This window comes from Heptranchias perlo, chromosome 35 (genome assembly GCF_035084215.1).
Source record: "Heptranchias perlo isolate sHepPer1 chromosome 35, sHepPer1.hap1, whole genome shotgun sequence".
Classification (NCBI taxonomy): domain Eukaryota; kingdom Metazoa; phylum Chordata; class Chondrichthyes; order Hexanchiformes; family Hexanchidae; genus Heptranchias; species Heptranchias perlo.
In genome coordinates, this window is record NC_090359.1 from 15725578 (window position 1) to 15742691 (window position 17114).

General features: G+C 43.9%; 4 non-coding genes across 4 annotated transcripts; 1 reads left to right on the top strand and 3 right to left on the bottom strand.

The window, feature by feature from the left end:
* Window positions 1–10994: 10994 nt before the first annotated feature.
* trnad-guc (transfer RNA aspartic acid (anticodon GUC)) lies at window positions 10995–11066 on the bottom strand. Its single transcript has one exon. It is a non-coding gene; the product is annotated as a tRNA-Asp (tRNA).
* A 2047-nt stretch (window positions 11067–13113) lies between these two features.
* trnad-guc (transfer RNA aspartic acid (anticodon GUC)) lies at window positions 13114–13185 on the bottom strand. The gene has a single exon. It is a non-coding gene; the product is annotated as a tRNA-Asp (tRNA).
* Window positions 13186–14146: 961 nt separating this feature from the next.
* trnad-guc (transfer RNA aspartic acid (anticodon GUC)) lies at window positions 14147–14218 on the top strand. The gene has a single exon. It is a non-coding gene; the product is annotated as a tRNA-Asp (tRNA).
* Window positions 14219–15240: 1022 nt separating this feature from the next.
* Window positions 15241–15312, bottom strand: trnad-guc (transfer RNA aspartic acid (anticodon GUC)). Its single transcript has one exon. It is a non-coding gene; the product is annotated as a tRNA-Asp (tRNA).
* Between the last annotated feature and the right edge of the window lie 1802 nt (window positions 15313–17114).

Genomic DNA, 17114 nt, shown 5'->3' on the forward strand with positions numbered 1-17114 from the left:
CTTTTTGTACTGTGGTGACCAGAACTGTACACAGCATTGTAAGTGCGATTGCACCTATAATTTTACAGTAGCAGGATTCCCAAACTATTTCGGCTCAATATTGACCTTTAAATGCATCTCAGCATCTGATTTGCTTTACTCACTGCCGCCGAGCATTGATGCGACAGCTTCAATTTATTATCAATCTACTCCCCCCGATCTTTTTCATTGCCATGGACATTATTTTCTTTCCAGTTAAGTAATGGATTCCCCCAGTGATCTACGCTTGGCCCCCTCCTATTCTTCATTTACATGCTGCCCTTCGCCGACATCATCCTAAAACACGACATCAGATTCTACATGTACACTGATGACACACAGCTCTACCTCACCATCACCTCTCTCCACCCCTCCACTGCCTCTGAGTTGTCATATTGCTTGTCCATCATCGAGCAGTGGATGAGGAGAAAATTCCTCCAATTAATTATTGGGAAGACCGAATCCATTATCTTCAGTCCCTGTCACAAACTCCGTTTCCTCCCCACCAAATCCATCTCTCTCCGTGGCCACTCTCTGAGGATGAACGAGACTGTTAGCAACCCAGGCGTCCTATTTGACCCTAAGCTGAACTTCTGACCACATATCTTCTCCATCACCAAGACTGCCTGTTTCCACCTCCTGTAAAATTGTCCGTCTCCGCCCCTGCCTCAGCTCATCTGCTATTAAATCCTCATCCATGCCTTAGTTATATCTGGGCTCCACTATTCCAATGCTATCACTGCTGTCCTTCCAGCTTCCACCCTCCGTAATTTTGAGCTCATCCAAAACTCTGCTGCCCATATCCTAACTCGCACCAACTCCCATTCACTCATCACCCCTGTGCTCGCTGTCCTCCATCGGCTCCTGGTCCGGCAACACCTCGAATTAAAAATTCTCACCTTTATGTTCAAATCCCTCCATGGCCTCGCCCCTTCCTATCTATAGCCCTACAGCCCACCAAGAACTCTGCGTTCCTCCAACTCTGGTCTCGTGTGCAGCCCGATTTCCATTGCACCACAATTGGTGGCCGTGGCTTCAGTTGTCTCAGCCCTAAGCTCTGGAACTTCCTCCCTAAACCTCTCCACTTCTCTCTCCTCCCATCTAACACGCTTCGTAAAACCTACCTCTTTGACCAAGTTTTTGGTCACCTGTCCTAATATCTCATTATGTAGCTCGGTGTCAAATTTTGTCTGATAACCGTCATATGAAACGTTTTATTGTGTTAAAGGTGATCTATAAATGGACGTTGTTTTTGTTGTTGTTGCAATAGTCCATTCCTGTTTTTTTTGTCCCCGTGTGAAGCACTTTGCATTTCTCTACATTAAATTTCATCTGCTACCTGTCTGTCCGATGCCCAAGTATTTGAATCCTCCTGTAGCTTATCCTGTTCAGCTTTGCAGTCTACCACCTTCATCAGCTTTGCATCATCTGCAAATTTACTCTTAGTTCCAGATCACTAATGAAGATATTAAACAAAAGAGGTCCAAAACAGATCACTGTGGAACCCCACTGGTAACATTCTTGCAAGCTGATGACAATCCCTCACCACTGCCCTCTGGATTCTATCGGTGAACAAATTACACATCCATTGTAAAACATTTCCAGTGATTTCCGCATTCTTTGTTTTCAGTACCAGCCTTTCGAGAGGAACTGTATCAAAGGCCTTCCTGAAACCCAAGTACACCACATCCACTACCTTACCAATATCACACTCCTTTGTCACACATTCAAAGTAAACTAGTGAGCTAGATTGGCAAGACTTCCCCTTTCATGAACGCAAATTGTCTATCTTTTAAGGTTATATTTCTATTCACAAGCTCCTTGAACTTACCTTTAATAAGGATTTCCACAACTTTACCCACAATGGACGTCAAACTCACTGGTCAGTAGTTTCCTCAATGAATTTTGCTGCCTTTTTAACAATAGGAGTAACATCTGCCTTTCTCCAGTCCCCATCATATTGGAAATTAGCGAATGTAACTCCTCTATTCAAGAAAGGATGGCGACAGAAAGCAGGGAAGTACAGGCCAGTTAGCTTACCATCTATCATAGGGAAAATGTTAGAATTTTTTATTAAGGAGGTTATGGCAGGGCACTTAGACAATCTCAATGCAATCAGGCAGAGTTAACACGGCATTGTGAAAGGGAAATCGTGTTTGACTAATCAATTAGAGTTCTTTGAGGAAGTAACAAGCAACGTGGATAAAGGAGATCATGTGGACGTGGTGCACTTGGATTTCCAGAAGGCTTTTGACAAGGTGCCACATCAAAGGCTACCACACAAAATAAGAGCTTATGGTGTAGGGGGTAACATATTAGTATGGATAAAGGATTTGTTAGCTAACAGGAAACAGAGAGTAGGCATAAATGGGTCATTTTCAGGTTGGAAAGATGTAACGAATGGAGTGCCACAGGGATCAGTGCTTGGGACTCGACTATTTACAATCTATATCAATGACTTGGATGAAGGGACCAAATGTACGATTGCTAAATTTGCTGATGACACAAAGGTAGATAGGAAAGTAAGTTGTGAAGAGGACATAAGGGGTCTGCAAAAGGATACAGATAGGTTAAGTAAGTGGGCAAAATTTGACAGATGGAGTCCAAAGTGGGAGAATGTGAACTTGCCCACTTGGCAGGAGGAATTCAAAAGCAGTATATTATTTAAATGGAGAGAGATTGCAGAACTCTGAGGTACAGAGGGATCTGGGTGTCCTAGTACATGAATCAAAAAAGTTCGATTGCAGGTACAGCAAATGATTGGGAAGGTAAATGGAATGTTGTCATTTATTGCAAGGGGAATGGAATATAAAAATAGAGATATTTTGCGACAGTTGTACAGAGCATTGGTGAGATCACATCTGGAATGCTGCGTGCAATTCTGGTCTCCTTATTTAAGAAAGGACAATAATTGCTTTGGAGGTGGTTCAGAGAAAGTTCACTCGACTGATTCCTGGGATGAGGGGGTTATCTTATGAGGAAAGGTTGGACAAGTTGGGCCTGTATACACTGGAGTTTAGAAGAATGAGAGGTGATCTTATTGAAACATATAAGATCCTCAGGGGACTGGACGGGGTAGATGCTGAGGGGATGTCTCTTCTTGTGGGAGAGACTAGAACTATGGGCCATAGCTTAAGAATAAGGGGTCTCCATTTAAGAAGGAGATGAGGAGACATTTTTTTCTCTCACAGGACCGTAAATCTGTGGAACTCCCTTCCCCAGAGAGCGGTGGGGGCAGGGTCATTGAATATTTTTAAGGCTGAGTTAGATAGATTCCTGCTTAACGAGAGAGTCAAAGGATCTGGTAGGTAGACGGGAAAGTCGGGTTGAGGTCACAATCAGATCAGCCATGAGCCTATCAAATGGCAGAGCAGGCTCGAGGGGCCGAATGGCCTACTGCTGCTCTTAATTCGTATGTTCGTAAAAGATGGTGGAGCTAGTTTCAATCGTAACTTTAAAAGGATAATTGGATAAATACTTGAAAAGGAAAAAAAATCGCAGAGTTTATGGGTAAAGAGCACGGGAATGGGATTAATCGGGTACCTCCTTCAAAGAGCTGGCATTGGCACGATGGGTCGAATGGCCTCCTTCCATGCTGTGAGATTCTAGGATTGTATATTTTCCATATATTTGTTTCTCTAAGAAGAACAATGACAGGCTGCCTGAGCAAAGCAGATGGTCAAAAGGCCCAAACGCACGAGACATCAAAGAATCAGGCGTAGATTTCAGCCCAAAGGTGTTTTTTTCTGCTCCAGTCATCAGCACAACACAGACCCCTGAAACACAACCAGTCACTCCTTACAATATCACAGAGACAGAAACAGACCAGCTCTCAGTTTGCTTTCGAGTGAGTGCTGAACTCATCACATGGTGTCTGCACTAAACTGGCAATTAGAATCTCCTAATCACTTGGCTGTTTGTTAGTACAGGAAAAAAAATCAGATTTTAACTGACCTGCCCTTTTCAATCCATTCATTGATCATTCACAGAGGCCCAAAGAGACCTCTTAGAGTGTCTGAATCAGCTGTACTAATGATGATCTCTTAGTTCTTAGCGATGAACGTGATGAAAACATAAGTCGCTCATTAATTTTGGTGTCAGAGGGTTAGATATTTATCTCACGGTGGGGGAGAGATGAATAAGATGAAATAAAGCGAGGGTCTGTGGGAATGTTTGAATGACCGACACCAATCCGTAATTTGTGCAATGCTGAATGTGCCAATTCAAAATGTGGATTTCCAATGGAGTCTTTGCAATGTTAACACAAATCCGTTTGTTCCACAGGAGGTGGTCGGGGTTCTGGTCACAGGAAATGTTTGAATTCAGAAAAGTTATTCTCTTGAATTTCGATATACTTCAGTTCCCAGAACGAATAATTGCAGACTCTCTGGGGTACATTTTCCGCTTGTCGACCTGGCGTAAAACTGGCCTTGTGGATTGACCGCTCGTTATTAAAATCACTTCAACTGCTCCGACCAGCAGTCGGTCCACACACTGATGGGCATCTGCATCCATTTCGAGCTGGCCTCGGGGGCCAGGGTGAGCCAAAGTAAGAGTGAGGCCATGTCTTTTGGCAGTTGGGAGACCCGGTCCTTTGTCCCCTTCACTGTCAGATCCGGCTACCTGAAGATTTTGGGGATCTGGTTCGAGGGGCCCCTGGCCTGTAGAAAGAACTGGGAGGAGCGGATCACTAAGTCCAAACAGAAGCTTGATATGTGGGTGGGGCGATCCCTCTCCATAACCGGCAGGAACCTGGTGATAAGGTGTGAGGTACTCACCGTGTTGCTCTACGTGACCCAGCTCTGGCCCGTTCCCCAAAACTCCGCCGTCACAGTCACCCGAGATATCCTCCACTTTCCCTGGAGGTCCAAGGTAGAATGTGTCCGCAGGGTCACCATGTACAAGCTTCCAGACAAATGGGGAAAGAGCGTCTACAATGCTGCTCTGATCCTGACAGCCACCTTTGTGTGTGGCTGCCTCAGGATATGTGTAGAGCCCCAGTACGCAGATACCAAGTGTCATTACGTGCTGAGTTTCTACCTGGCCAACACACTGAGAAGGCTGGGTCTGGCTGTGCTGGCCGAGCAGGTGCAGGATGTCCCGTCGAGCTGGACCTTTCCCCGCTATCTGTCCCAGGTGTAGAAGTTCCTGAGGAGTAACCCCTTCGAACACAAGGCCGTCAGACCGTGGTCAACGCGAAACATCCTGAGAACCCTTTCTTAAATAAAGAGACCAAAACTGTAATTCCAGTTGTGGTCTCACCAAAGCCCTGTACAATTGCAACAAAATCCTTACTCATGTATTCCAAACCCTTGAAGTAAAGGCCAAAATTTCATTTGCCTTCCTAATTGCTTGCTGTACCTACATGTTAACTTTTTGTGTTTCTTATACCAGGACACCCAAGTCTCTCTGAACACGAACATTTAATAGTTGCTCATCATTTAAAAAATATTCTGTTTTTCTATTCTTTCTGCTAAAGTGAATAACCTCACATTTCCCCACATTATACTCCATCTTCCACCTTCTTGCCCATTCACTTAACCTGTCTATAAACCTTTGCAGACTATTTGTGTCCTCCTCACAGATGCTTTGTATCGTCAGAGATCTTCAATACATTACACTAATATAGATTGTAAACAGCTAAGGCCCTATTACGGTCGGCATTGCTCGCTGATAAGTCAAGGGTAACATCCCTGAGGGGACATTGGTCCCAGCACCGTTGAGGTGCAACCCGTCCATGTTGTACGGGTCTTCAGTATGAATCAAAGTGAACAATGACGCCCGTGTTATGATGTTTCCTGACCTGCGGAGTGTTGCCAGCAATTTCTGGGATTATTTTTGGGCGTTCACTAGAGCAGTTTTCCTGACAACCTGCAACTTGCCTCAAGGGCGCAGCTTCAAGCACAACTTTCTTGTGCTCTTCTCACACACAAGATCAAACTTTACTTTCCGACACACGCGCTATAAAATCTGCCGTTTCCGCACACAGCGTCCTGCGCCACGAGAATTCAAAAGTCCTTCCGCTCATGGCCTGTAATCACCCCTTTTTTTCGCCACAGGCGCTCTTTACATTTATTCTCTACTCGATTCAATGGCACGCTTCAACAGAACTATTAAGATCAAGGCGGAACACTTCCGATCTTACTGCACCGCCCCAACTTGCCAAATGTGAACCTTTCAACCGCCATTCGCAGCTCTGTTGCGCTGCCCGTCGCTCACGCAACTCAACTGCTGAGAGAAAAGAGCCAACAAGCATCAAAATAAAAACCAGTTCTTCAGTTACCATCCCCTGGATCACAAGATTCTCCAAGTAAATTTCGTGAACAATCGGGCGGCTGTCTTTCCAGAGACCAGCCCTGCTTTCGTCGTGTTTGTCTGTCGAGCGGTCACGCAGATCGAAATGTATCGAATGGTTTCAAGGCACAAATGAACATTGGTGTGAATGGGACATGTGCCCAATAGAAACAGCGGTCGGAGCAGAACAAACTCAAAGGCATGAGATCGTGAAAGTGAATGTTAGAGTCGGCAATGCCGCAGGAAAGTGTCCATGAAATGGGAGGAGGAAAGGGAAGGCGGCCTATTGACTGTGGAAGGAAGAAAAAGCTGGGAGAAGAGGCGGGTTTGAACTGTGGAACATCAAGTACAGGCATGTGAGAGTGCTGGGATTTGATGGAATAAATAGGTTTTCGCCACCAACAAAAAATGTTTTTCTCATGTATTAAATATTGATATATTGTTGCATTATATTCGCATGCGCGGGAGAACAAAAGAAGCAGCGCACACCATGCCGTGACTCGGATTCGAACCGAGGTTGCTGCGGCCACAACGCAGAGTACTAACCACTAACCACTATACGATCACGGCACCACATGTCAGTGGGTGAGATTCTGCCCGAACTATTTAAATAGCACCATTAACGTAGCGAAACGTCCCAAGGCGCTTCACAGGAGATTTGAAACAAAATTTGACCCCGAGCCACAGAAGGAGATATTCGAAGCAAAATACTGCCGATGCTGGAAATTTGAAATAAAACCAGAAAATGCTGTCAATAATCAGCAAGTCAGGCAGCGTCTGTGGCGAGAGAAACAGAGTTAACTTTTCAGGTCGATGACCCTTGGTCAGAAATGGAAAAAGTTGAAGATTAAAGTTTTTAAGCAAGTCCAGCGTCAGGAAAAGGGATGGGGGAGGAAGGGGAGGGGAGGAAAGAACAAAAGGGAAGGTCTCTGATAGGGTGGAGGGCAGGAGTGATTAAATAACAAAAGGGGTGATGGTGCAAGGCAAGGAGGGTGGTAATGGGACAAGTAAAGAAACAAAAGATGGGTCTAGAGGAGCTGTAAATGGCAACATTAGAACCACAATCAGCACTTGATCTCCGAAAAAATGTGATCAGTGTTTATGATCTGAAGTTATTGAAATCAATGTTGAGTTCAGAAGGTTGTAAAGAGCCTGATCGAAAGATGAGGTGCTGTTTCTCGAGCTTATGTTGAGCTTCATTGGAACGGAGTAAAAGGCCGAGGACAGAGAGGTCAGAGTGGGAGTGGGACGGGGAATTAAAATGGCAAGCGACGGGAAGCTCAGGGTCACGCTTGTGGACTGAGCGGAGGTGTTCAGCAAAGCTATTACAAATAAATCGCTGTTTCACCTGGAAGGAATGTTTGGGGCCCTGGAAGGTGGGAAGGGAGAAGGTGAAAGGTCAGGTGTTGCATCTCCTGCACTCGCATGGGAAGGTGCCGAGGGGAGGAGAGCGAGTGTTGGGGGTGATGGAAGAGTGGACCAGGGTTTCCTGGAGGGAGCGGTCCCTTCGGAAGGCTGAAAGGGGAGGGGAGGGGAAGATGTTTGTGGTGATGGTGGAAGTGGCGGAGGATGATACGTTGAATGTGGAGGCTGGTGGGGTGGAAGGTAAGGACAAGGGGACCTACCGTGGTTCTGGGAGGGAGTGGAATGGATAAGGACAGAAGTGCAGGAAATAGGACGGACACAGTCGAGGCCAAGTCAACTGCAGTGGAGGGGAATCCTCTGTTGAGGAAAAAGGAAGACATATCAGAAGTAGTGGTGTGGAAAGTGGCATCGTCAAAACAGACGCGACGGAGAAAGAAAAACTCTGAGAATGGGATGGAAACAGCGGTCGCAGCAGAACAAATAAGATCGTGAAAGTGAATGTTAGAGTCGGCAATGCCGTAGGAAAGTGTCCCTGAAATGGAAGGAGGAAAGGAAAGCCGGCCTATTGATTATGGAAGGAAGAAAAAGCCTGGAGAACAGACCGTTTTGAACTGTGGAACATCAAGTCCAGGCATGTGAGAGTGCTGGGATTTGAAGGAATGGATAGGTTTTCACCAGCAACAAAAAAATTTTCTTTCATGTGCTGAAGATTGATTTCTTGCTGCATTCTATTCACAAATGTGGCAGAGGACAAAAGCGGTAAACAAAACTGCACTGTAACTCGGATTCCTGCGACCACAACGCAGAGTATGGACCAGGATACGATCACGGCGACGCACATCAGCTGCGGCAGTCGTGCCCGAACAACAGCAATATCGCGCACGGTACTGTTTGGAAAAGAAAGATGTTTGGTGATGTGCTTAAATTCTGGCAGTGGTGGGATCGGAACTCATATCCCTAGAGAGACTGGAGTTTTAATCCAGCGCCTTCGACCGCTCGGCCACGCTACCAGTTGATAGCATTTCCTCATAATTTGCTATCTAATGATTGAAATGTGGCTTTCTTGCTTTTTGACCTTTGAGTCGAGGATTTTCCATTGAACGAATAAAATAAATGGACTTTCTGAGCAATGTTCATGCGACGAGGTGACCGAGTGGTTGAGGTGATGGATTCCTAATCCATTGTGCTCTGCACGCATGGTTTTTATCCCATCCGCGCCATTATTACATTTCCCGTTTGATGTGTTGGTTCCTTCCTTGTCTTCATCCAGAAGTCCTGGGCCTCGGTCCAACCCGAAGCCACGGTGGATGAATTTTGCATTGCTCGCTGAACTCTGCTCAAATCTGCAAAGTCCTGAGGTGTTGCGAGTGTGAGATGTGAATAACGTGAAGTATCAATCAAAGTGCACAATGACGCCCCGGGAAAGCGAGTATCTCTCCACAGATACTGCGATTTATTTATTAATCCAACTGTCTTTTGCGAAATGACCGAATGTGTTTATTTATATATCTGTATGGGTAAGGAAAACCCCATTTTGATCATTTCCAGGAAACAGTCAAGTTCATAAATTAGTTTGTCAAACTCAAAACAACCGCTGGGATTTGCTGATTGAAAATTTCAATGGAAATTGAGACCGTCACGAAGTATCGGAACAAATATACCCGCTGGGGTTTCGGGGTTGTTATCGGTTTATTTATATCACTGAGGAACCCATTTTAAACTAGGTGTAGGTGCAAATCTAACGATGGATTTCAAATTTATCACCTTAACCACTGCTGAGTTAAAATCGCAATGAGTGATCGCTCGGGAACACACCGTGCATCCAGCCCCCAACCCGTCTCCGTTCAATCATGTTCTGAAAGTGACAATCACCTGTTTAATTTTTTCTTCTGTTCTATTTTTCTCTGTAGTTTTGTAAGAAGAAGCGAGCCGAAGACATAAAATTAAAAGATGGTGTCTTAAAAATGCTTCCCCCCTGCCGGGGAATTAAACCCCGGACGAAGGTGGGGCAACTCACCACGATAAGAGAGAAAGAAAGAACGAAAGAAAGACAGAGTCAGTTGTCGTTGTCTAAAAAAGAGATGGAAATGTAAAAGATTTTTTCTCGAGTGGCCCGTGGAAAATGAAACAAACTGTCATCAAGTAAATAGTGAAAAGAAATGCACTGATACATGAAGCATGTCTAACACCATCTGGGATGAGTGCACAGTCAATGCAGCAGTTCCTCGTTAGTATAGTGGTGAGTATCCCCGCCTGTCACGCGGGAGACCGGGTTTCAATTCCACGACGGGGAGATTAAAGTTTCGCCGCCTTTAAAAGCTTTTTCTCTCATTCATCTCCAATATTGGATGCGGAATATCCAGTGTAAAACTGACTCGGAGTTTCCCACTTTCCCCAATTTAATTTCACTGATATTCCAGCGGTTTTAAAATCTGCTCTCAGCTTCACTCTTCACTTCGATGTTCGACTGGTTTCTGTGATGTTGGGGATTTCGGGAGGAGGCCGAGATGGATCATCCACTCGGCACTTCTGGCTGAAGACGGTTTCTAAAACTTTGCACTCACACGCTGGGCTTTACCATCATTGAGGATGGGGATGTTCATAGAGCCTCTTCCCATTAGTTGTTTAATTATCCACCATCATTCACAAATGGGTGTGGCAGGACTGCAGAGCTTTGATCTGATCCGTTGTTTGTGGGATCGTTTAGCTCTGTCTACAGCATGCTGCTTCCACTGTTTGTCAAGTAGTCCTGTGTTACTTTCAGGTTATTGGTGTGTGTATATGTCTGTGTGCGAGTGTTTATGTAGCTCGGAATGTGTGTGTTTGTGTATGTGTGAATATGACTATGTCTGTCTCACTTGTTATATGCGTTTCTGAGTGTCCCTCTCTTTCTTTCTATCTGTCACTTTTAAGCTGCTCCCCAAATAATTTTTCTCTGGACCTTGACGAACAAAGAGATAGAAAGTAAGTCTTCTTTCAACAGTGGCATGTGGAAAGTTAATCAAATTGTCATCAAAGAAGTAGTTAAAATAGATTCACTGAAACATGCATCCTTTTCATTGCTGCATGTGAGATCTTTCATGTCTGCGCCTGTTCCGAGACCTGTCTCTCTCTATTGACAGCGCGATTCTGCGTTTCATTTCTTGCCCATCATTGTGGTTCTCACATCGAGCTGAAGCGTGAGGCAGAGAGCAGATTTTTAAAATCGCTGTGAAATCAATTTGTGGAAGTGGGAAAGGCCGAGTCAGTTTTTCGTTGTATTTTCAACATCCAATATTGCAGATAAATGAAAGTGAAGCTTCGAAAGCAGCAATAACCTCCTCGTCGGGGAATTGAACCCCGGTCTCCCGCGTGACAGGCGGGGATACTCACCACTATACTAACGAGGAATTCGTGTAGACATTTGCCGTATATTCACCACAGATGCTTCACGTTTCAGTGAATCTGTTTGAACTGTTCATTTGATGACAGTTTGTTTAACTTTCCACGGACCACTGTTGAAAGAAGAATTACCGACCACTTTTCCATCTCATGTTGGATCATGATGTGGGTAACGCGGGAGAGAGTGAGACAGATCTTCTCTGGAAAATATAGAAAATATGAGGCACATACACAGACAGACAGACACAGACACATGGATTGACTCAGAAATACTGAGAGTCAGAATATGGATAATTTGGCTGATTTTTGTTCCATTTCTGTCGTAGATTTCGTGAAATCTTGCAGATCAATTAAAATGAGCATAAAACTCGAGGTCCTCAATGCTGTGGAATTTTAATTCACTTAAGAATTATTAATTCTACAAGAAACTTGTTGAATTTTGAAACGCAGAGATGAAACAGGTTGATGAATGACGGGATCTGAAGTCTGTCAGATTTGAACCTGCGCGGGGGAAATGAATGAATTTCGAATCTGTCACCTAACCCACCAGTTAGTAAAAATCACAATTGCTCTGCATCCAGTCCTCAAATAGTCTCCGTACAATAATATTCTGAAAGTGACAATCACCTGTTTTTTTGCTCTGTAGTTTTTGTTTAGGAAGAAGGTCGGCGAAGACATAAAATTAAAAGTTAGCGTCTGAAAACTGCTACCTCCCAGTCGGGGTATTAAACCACGGACGAAGGTGGGGCAACTCACCACGAGAAGAGAGAAAGAAAGAACGAAAGAAAGACAGAGTCAGTTGTCGTTGTCTAACAAAGAGATGGAAATGTAAATGGTTCTTTCAAGAGTGGCCCGTGGAAAATGAAACAAACTGTCATCAAATAAATAGTTAAAAGAAATGCACTGATACGTGAAGCATGTCTAACACCATCTGGGATGAGTGCACAGTCAATGCAGCAGTTCCTTGTTAGTATAGTGGTGAGTATCTCCGCCTGTCACGCGGGAGACCGGGGTTCAATTCCCCGACGGGGGGATTAAACTTTTGCCGCCTTTTAAAGCTTTTTCTCTCATTTATCTCTAATATTCGATGCGGAATATACAGTGTAAAACTGACTCGGAGTTTCCCACTTTCCCCGATTTAATTTCACTGATATTCCAGCGGTTTTAAAATCTGCTCTCAGCTTCACTCTTCACCTCGATGTTCGACTGGTTTCTGTGATGTTGGGGATTTCGGGAGGAGGCCGAGATGGATCATCCACTCGGCACTTCTGGCTGGAGACGGTTTCTAAAACTTTGCACTCACACGCTGGGCTTTACCATCATTGAGGATGGGGATGTTCATAGAGCCTCTTCCCATTAGTTGTTTAATTATCCACCATCATTCACAAATGGGTGTGGCAGGACTGCAGAGCTTTGATCTGATCCGTTGTTTGTGGGATCGTTTAGCTCTGTCTGCAGCATGCTGCTTCCACTGTTTGTCAAGTAGTCCTGTGTTACTTTCAGGTTATTGGTGTGTGTATATGTCTGTGTGCGAGTGTTTATGTAGCTCGGAATGTGTGTGTTTGTGTATGTGTGAATATGACTATGTCTGTCTCACTTGTTATATGCGTTTCTGAGTGTCCCTCTCTTTCTTTCTATCTGTCACTTTTAACCTGCTCCCCAAATAATTTTTCTCTGGACCTTGACGAACAAAGAGATAGAAAGTAAGTCTTCTTTCAGCAGTGGCATGTGGAAAGTTAAACAAATTGTCATCAAAGAAGTAGTTAAAATAGATTCACTGAAACATGCATCCTTTTCATTGCTGCATGTGAGATCTTTCATGTCTGCGCCTGTTCCGAGACCTGTCTCTTCTGGTGACAGCGCGATTCTGCGTTTCATTTCTTGCCCATCATTGTGGTTCTCACATCGAGCTGAAGCGTGAGGCAGAGAGCAGATTTTTAAAATCGCTGTGAAATCAATTTGTGGAAGTGGGAAAGGCTGAGTCAGTTTTTCGTTGTATTTTCAACATCCAATATTGCAGATAAATGAAAGTGAAGCTTCGAAAGCAGCAATAACCTCCTCGTCGGGGAATTGAACCCCGGTCTCCCGCGTGACAGGCGGGGATACTCACCACTATACTAACGAGGAATTCGTGCAGACATTTGCCGTATATTCACCACAGATGCTTCACGTTTCAGTGAATCTGTTTGAACTGTTCATTTGATGACAGTTTGTTTAACTTTCCACGGACCACTGTTGAAAGAAGAATTACCGACCACTTTTCCATCTCATGTTGGATCATGATGTGGGTAACGCGGGAGAGAGTGAGACAGATCTTCTCAGGAAAATATAGAAAATATGAGGCACATACACAGACAGACAGACACAGACACACATACACATGGATTGACTCAGAAATACTGAGAGTCAGAATATGGATAATTTGGCTGATTTTTGTTCCATTTCTGTCGTAGATTTCGTGAAATCTTGCAGATCAATTAAAATGAGCATAAAACTCGAGGTCCTCAATGCTGTGGAATTTTAATTCACTTAAGAATTATTAATTCTACAAGAAACTTGTTGAATTTTGAAACGCAGAGATGAAACAGGTTGATGAATGACGGGATCTGAAGTCTGTCAGATTTGAACCTGCGCGGGGGAAATGAATGAATTTCGAATCTGTCACCTAACCCACCAGTTAGTAAAAATCACAATTGCTCTGCATCCAGTCCTCAAATAGTCTCCGTACAATAATATTCTGAAAGTGACAATCACCTGTTTTTTTGCTCTGTAGTTTTTGTTTAGGAAGAAGGTCGGCGAAGACATAAAATTAAAAGTTAGCGTCTGAAAACTGCTACCTCCCAGTCGGGGTATTAAACCCCGGACTAAGGTGGGGCAACTCACCACGATAAGAGAGAAAGAAAGAACGAAAGAAAGACAGAGTCAGTTGTCGTTGTCTAACAAAGAGATGGAAATGTAAATGGTTCTTTCAAGAGTGGCCCGTGGAAAATGAAACAAACTGTCATCAAATAAATAGTTAAAAGAAATGCACTGATACGTCAAGCATGTCTAACACCATCTGGGATGAGTGCACAGTCAACGCAGCAGTTCCTCGTTAGTATAGTGGTGAGTATCCCCGCCTGTCACGCGGGAGACCGGGGTTCAATTCCCCGACGGGGAGTTTAAACTTTTGCCGCCTTTTAAAGCTTTTTCTCTCATTTATCTCTAATATTCGATGCGGAATATACAGTGTAAAACTGACTCGGAGTTTCCCACTTTCCCCGATTTAATTTCACTGATATTCCAGCGGTTTTAAAATCTGTTCTCAGCTTCACTCTTCACCTCGATGTTCGACTGGTTTCTGTGATGTTGGGGATTTCGGGAGGAGGCCGAGATGGATCATCCACTCGGCTCTTCTGGCTGAAGACGGTTTCTAAAACTTTGCACTCACACGCTGGGCTTTACCATCATTGAGGATGGGGATGTTCATAGAGCCTCTTCCCATTAGTTGTTTAATTATCCACCATCATTCACAAATGGGTGTGGCAGGACTGCAGAGCTTTGATCTGATCCGTTGTTTGTGGGATCGTTTAGCTCTGTCTACAGCATGCTGCTTCCACTGTTTGTCAAGTAGTCCTGTGTTACTTTCAGGTTATTGGTGTGTGTATATGTCTGTGTGCGAGTGTTTATGTAGCTCGGAATGTGTGTGTTTGTGTATGTGTGAATATGACTATGTCTGTCTCACTTGTTATATGCGTTTCTGAGTGTCCCTCTCTTTCTTTCTATCTGTCACTTTTAACCTGCTCCCCAAATAATTTTTCTCTGGACCTTGACGAACAAAGAGATAGAAAGTAAGTCTTCTTTCAGCAGTGGCATGTGGAAAGTTAAACAAATTGTCATCAAAGAAGTAGTTAAAATAGATTCACTGAAACATGCATCCTTTTCATTGCTGCATGTGAGATCTTTCATGTCTGCGCCTGTTCCGAGACCTGTCTCTTCTGGTGACAGCGCGATTCTGCGTTTCATTTCTTGCCCATCATTGTGGTTCTCACATCGAGCTGAAGCGTGAGGCAGAGAGCAGATTTTTAAAATCGCTGTGAAATCAATTTGTGGAAGTGGGAAAGGCTGAGTCAGTTTTTCGTTGTATTTTCAACATCCAATATTGCAGATAAATGAAAGTGAAGCTTCGAAAGCAGCAATAACCTCCTCGTCGGGGAATTGAACCCCGGTCTCCCGCGTGACAGGCGGGGATACTCACCACTATACTAACGAGGAATTCGTGCAGACATTTGCCGTATATTCACCACAGATGCTTCACGTTTCAGTGAATCTGTTTGAACTGTTCATTTGATGACAGTTTGTTTAACTTTCCACGGACCACTGTTGAAAGAAGAATTACCGACCACTTTTCCATCTCATGTTGGATCATGATGTGGGTAACGCGGGAGAGAGTGAGACAGATCTTCTCAGGAAAATATAGAAAATATGAGGCACATACACAGACAGACAGACACAGACACACATACACATGGATTGACTCAGAAATACTGAGAGTCAGAATATGGATAATTTGGCTGATTTTTGTTCCATTTCTGTCGTAGATTTCGTGAAATCTTGCAGATCAATTAAAATGAGCATAAAATTCGAGGTCCTCAATGCTGTGGAATTTTAATTCACTTAAGATTTATTAATTCTACAAGAAACTTGTTGAATTTTGAAACGCAGAGATGAAACAGGTTGATGAATGACGGGATCTGAAGTCTGTCAGATTTGAACCTGCGCGGGGGAAATGAATGAATTTCGAATCTGTCACCGAAACCACCAGTTAGTAAAAATCACAATTGCTCTGCATCCAGTCCTCAAATAGTCTCCGTACAATAATATTCTGAAAGTGACAATCACCTGTTTTTTTGCTCTGTAGTTTTTGTTTAGGAAGAAGGTCGGCGAAGACATAAAATTAAAAGTTAGCGTCTGAAAACTGCTACCTCCCAGTCGGGGTATTAAACCCCGGACTAAGGTGGGGCAACTCACCACGATAAGAGAGAAAGAAAGAACGAAAGAAAGACAGAGTCAGTTGTCGTTGTCTAACAAAGAGATGGAAATGTAAATGGTTCTTTCAAGAGTGGCCCGTGGAAAATGAAACAAACTGTCATCAAATAAATAGTTAAAAGAAATGCACTGATACGTGAAGCATGTCTAACACCATCTGGGATGAGTGCACAATCAACGCAGCAGTTCCTCGTTAGTATAGTGGTGAGTATCCCCGCCTGTCACGCAGGAGACCGGGGTTCAATTCCCCGACGGGGAGATTAAACTTTGGCCGCCTTTTAAAGCTTTTTCTCTCATTTATCTCTAATATTCGATGCGGAATATACAGTGTAAAACTGACTCGGAGTTTCCCACTTTCCCCGATTTAATTTCACTGATATTCCAGCGGTTTTAAAATCTGCTCTCAGCTTCACTCTTCACCTCGATGTTCGACTGGTTTCTGTGATGTTGGGGATTTCGGGAGGAGGCCGAGATGGATCATCCACTCGGCACTTCTGGCTGAAGACGGTTTCTAAAACTTTGCACTCACACGCTGGGCTTTACCATCATTGAGGATGGGGATGTTCATAGAGCCTCTTCCCATTAGTTGTTTAATTATCCACCATCATTCACAAATGGGTGTGGCAGGACTGCAGAGCTTTGATCTGATCCGTTGTTTGTGGGATCGTTTAGCTCTGTCCACAGCATGCTGCTTCCACTGTTTGTCAAGTAGTCCTGTGTTACTTTCAGGTTATTGGTGTGTGTATATGTCTGTGTGCGAGTGTTTATGTAGCTCGGAATGTGTGTGTTTGTGTATGTGTGAATATGACTATGTCTGTCTCACTTGTTATATGCGTTTCTGAGTGTCCCTCTCTTTCTTTCTATCTGTCACTTTTAACCTGCTCCCCAAATAATTTTTCTCTGGACCTTGACTAACAAAGAGATAGAAAGTAAGTCTTCTTTCAACAGTGGCATGTGGAAAGTTAATCAAATTGTCATCAAAGAAGTAGTTAAAATAGATTCACTGAAACATGCATCCTTTTCATTGC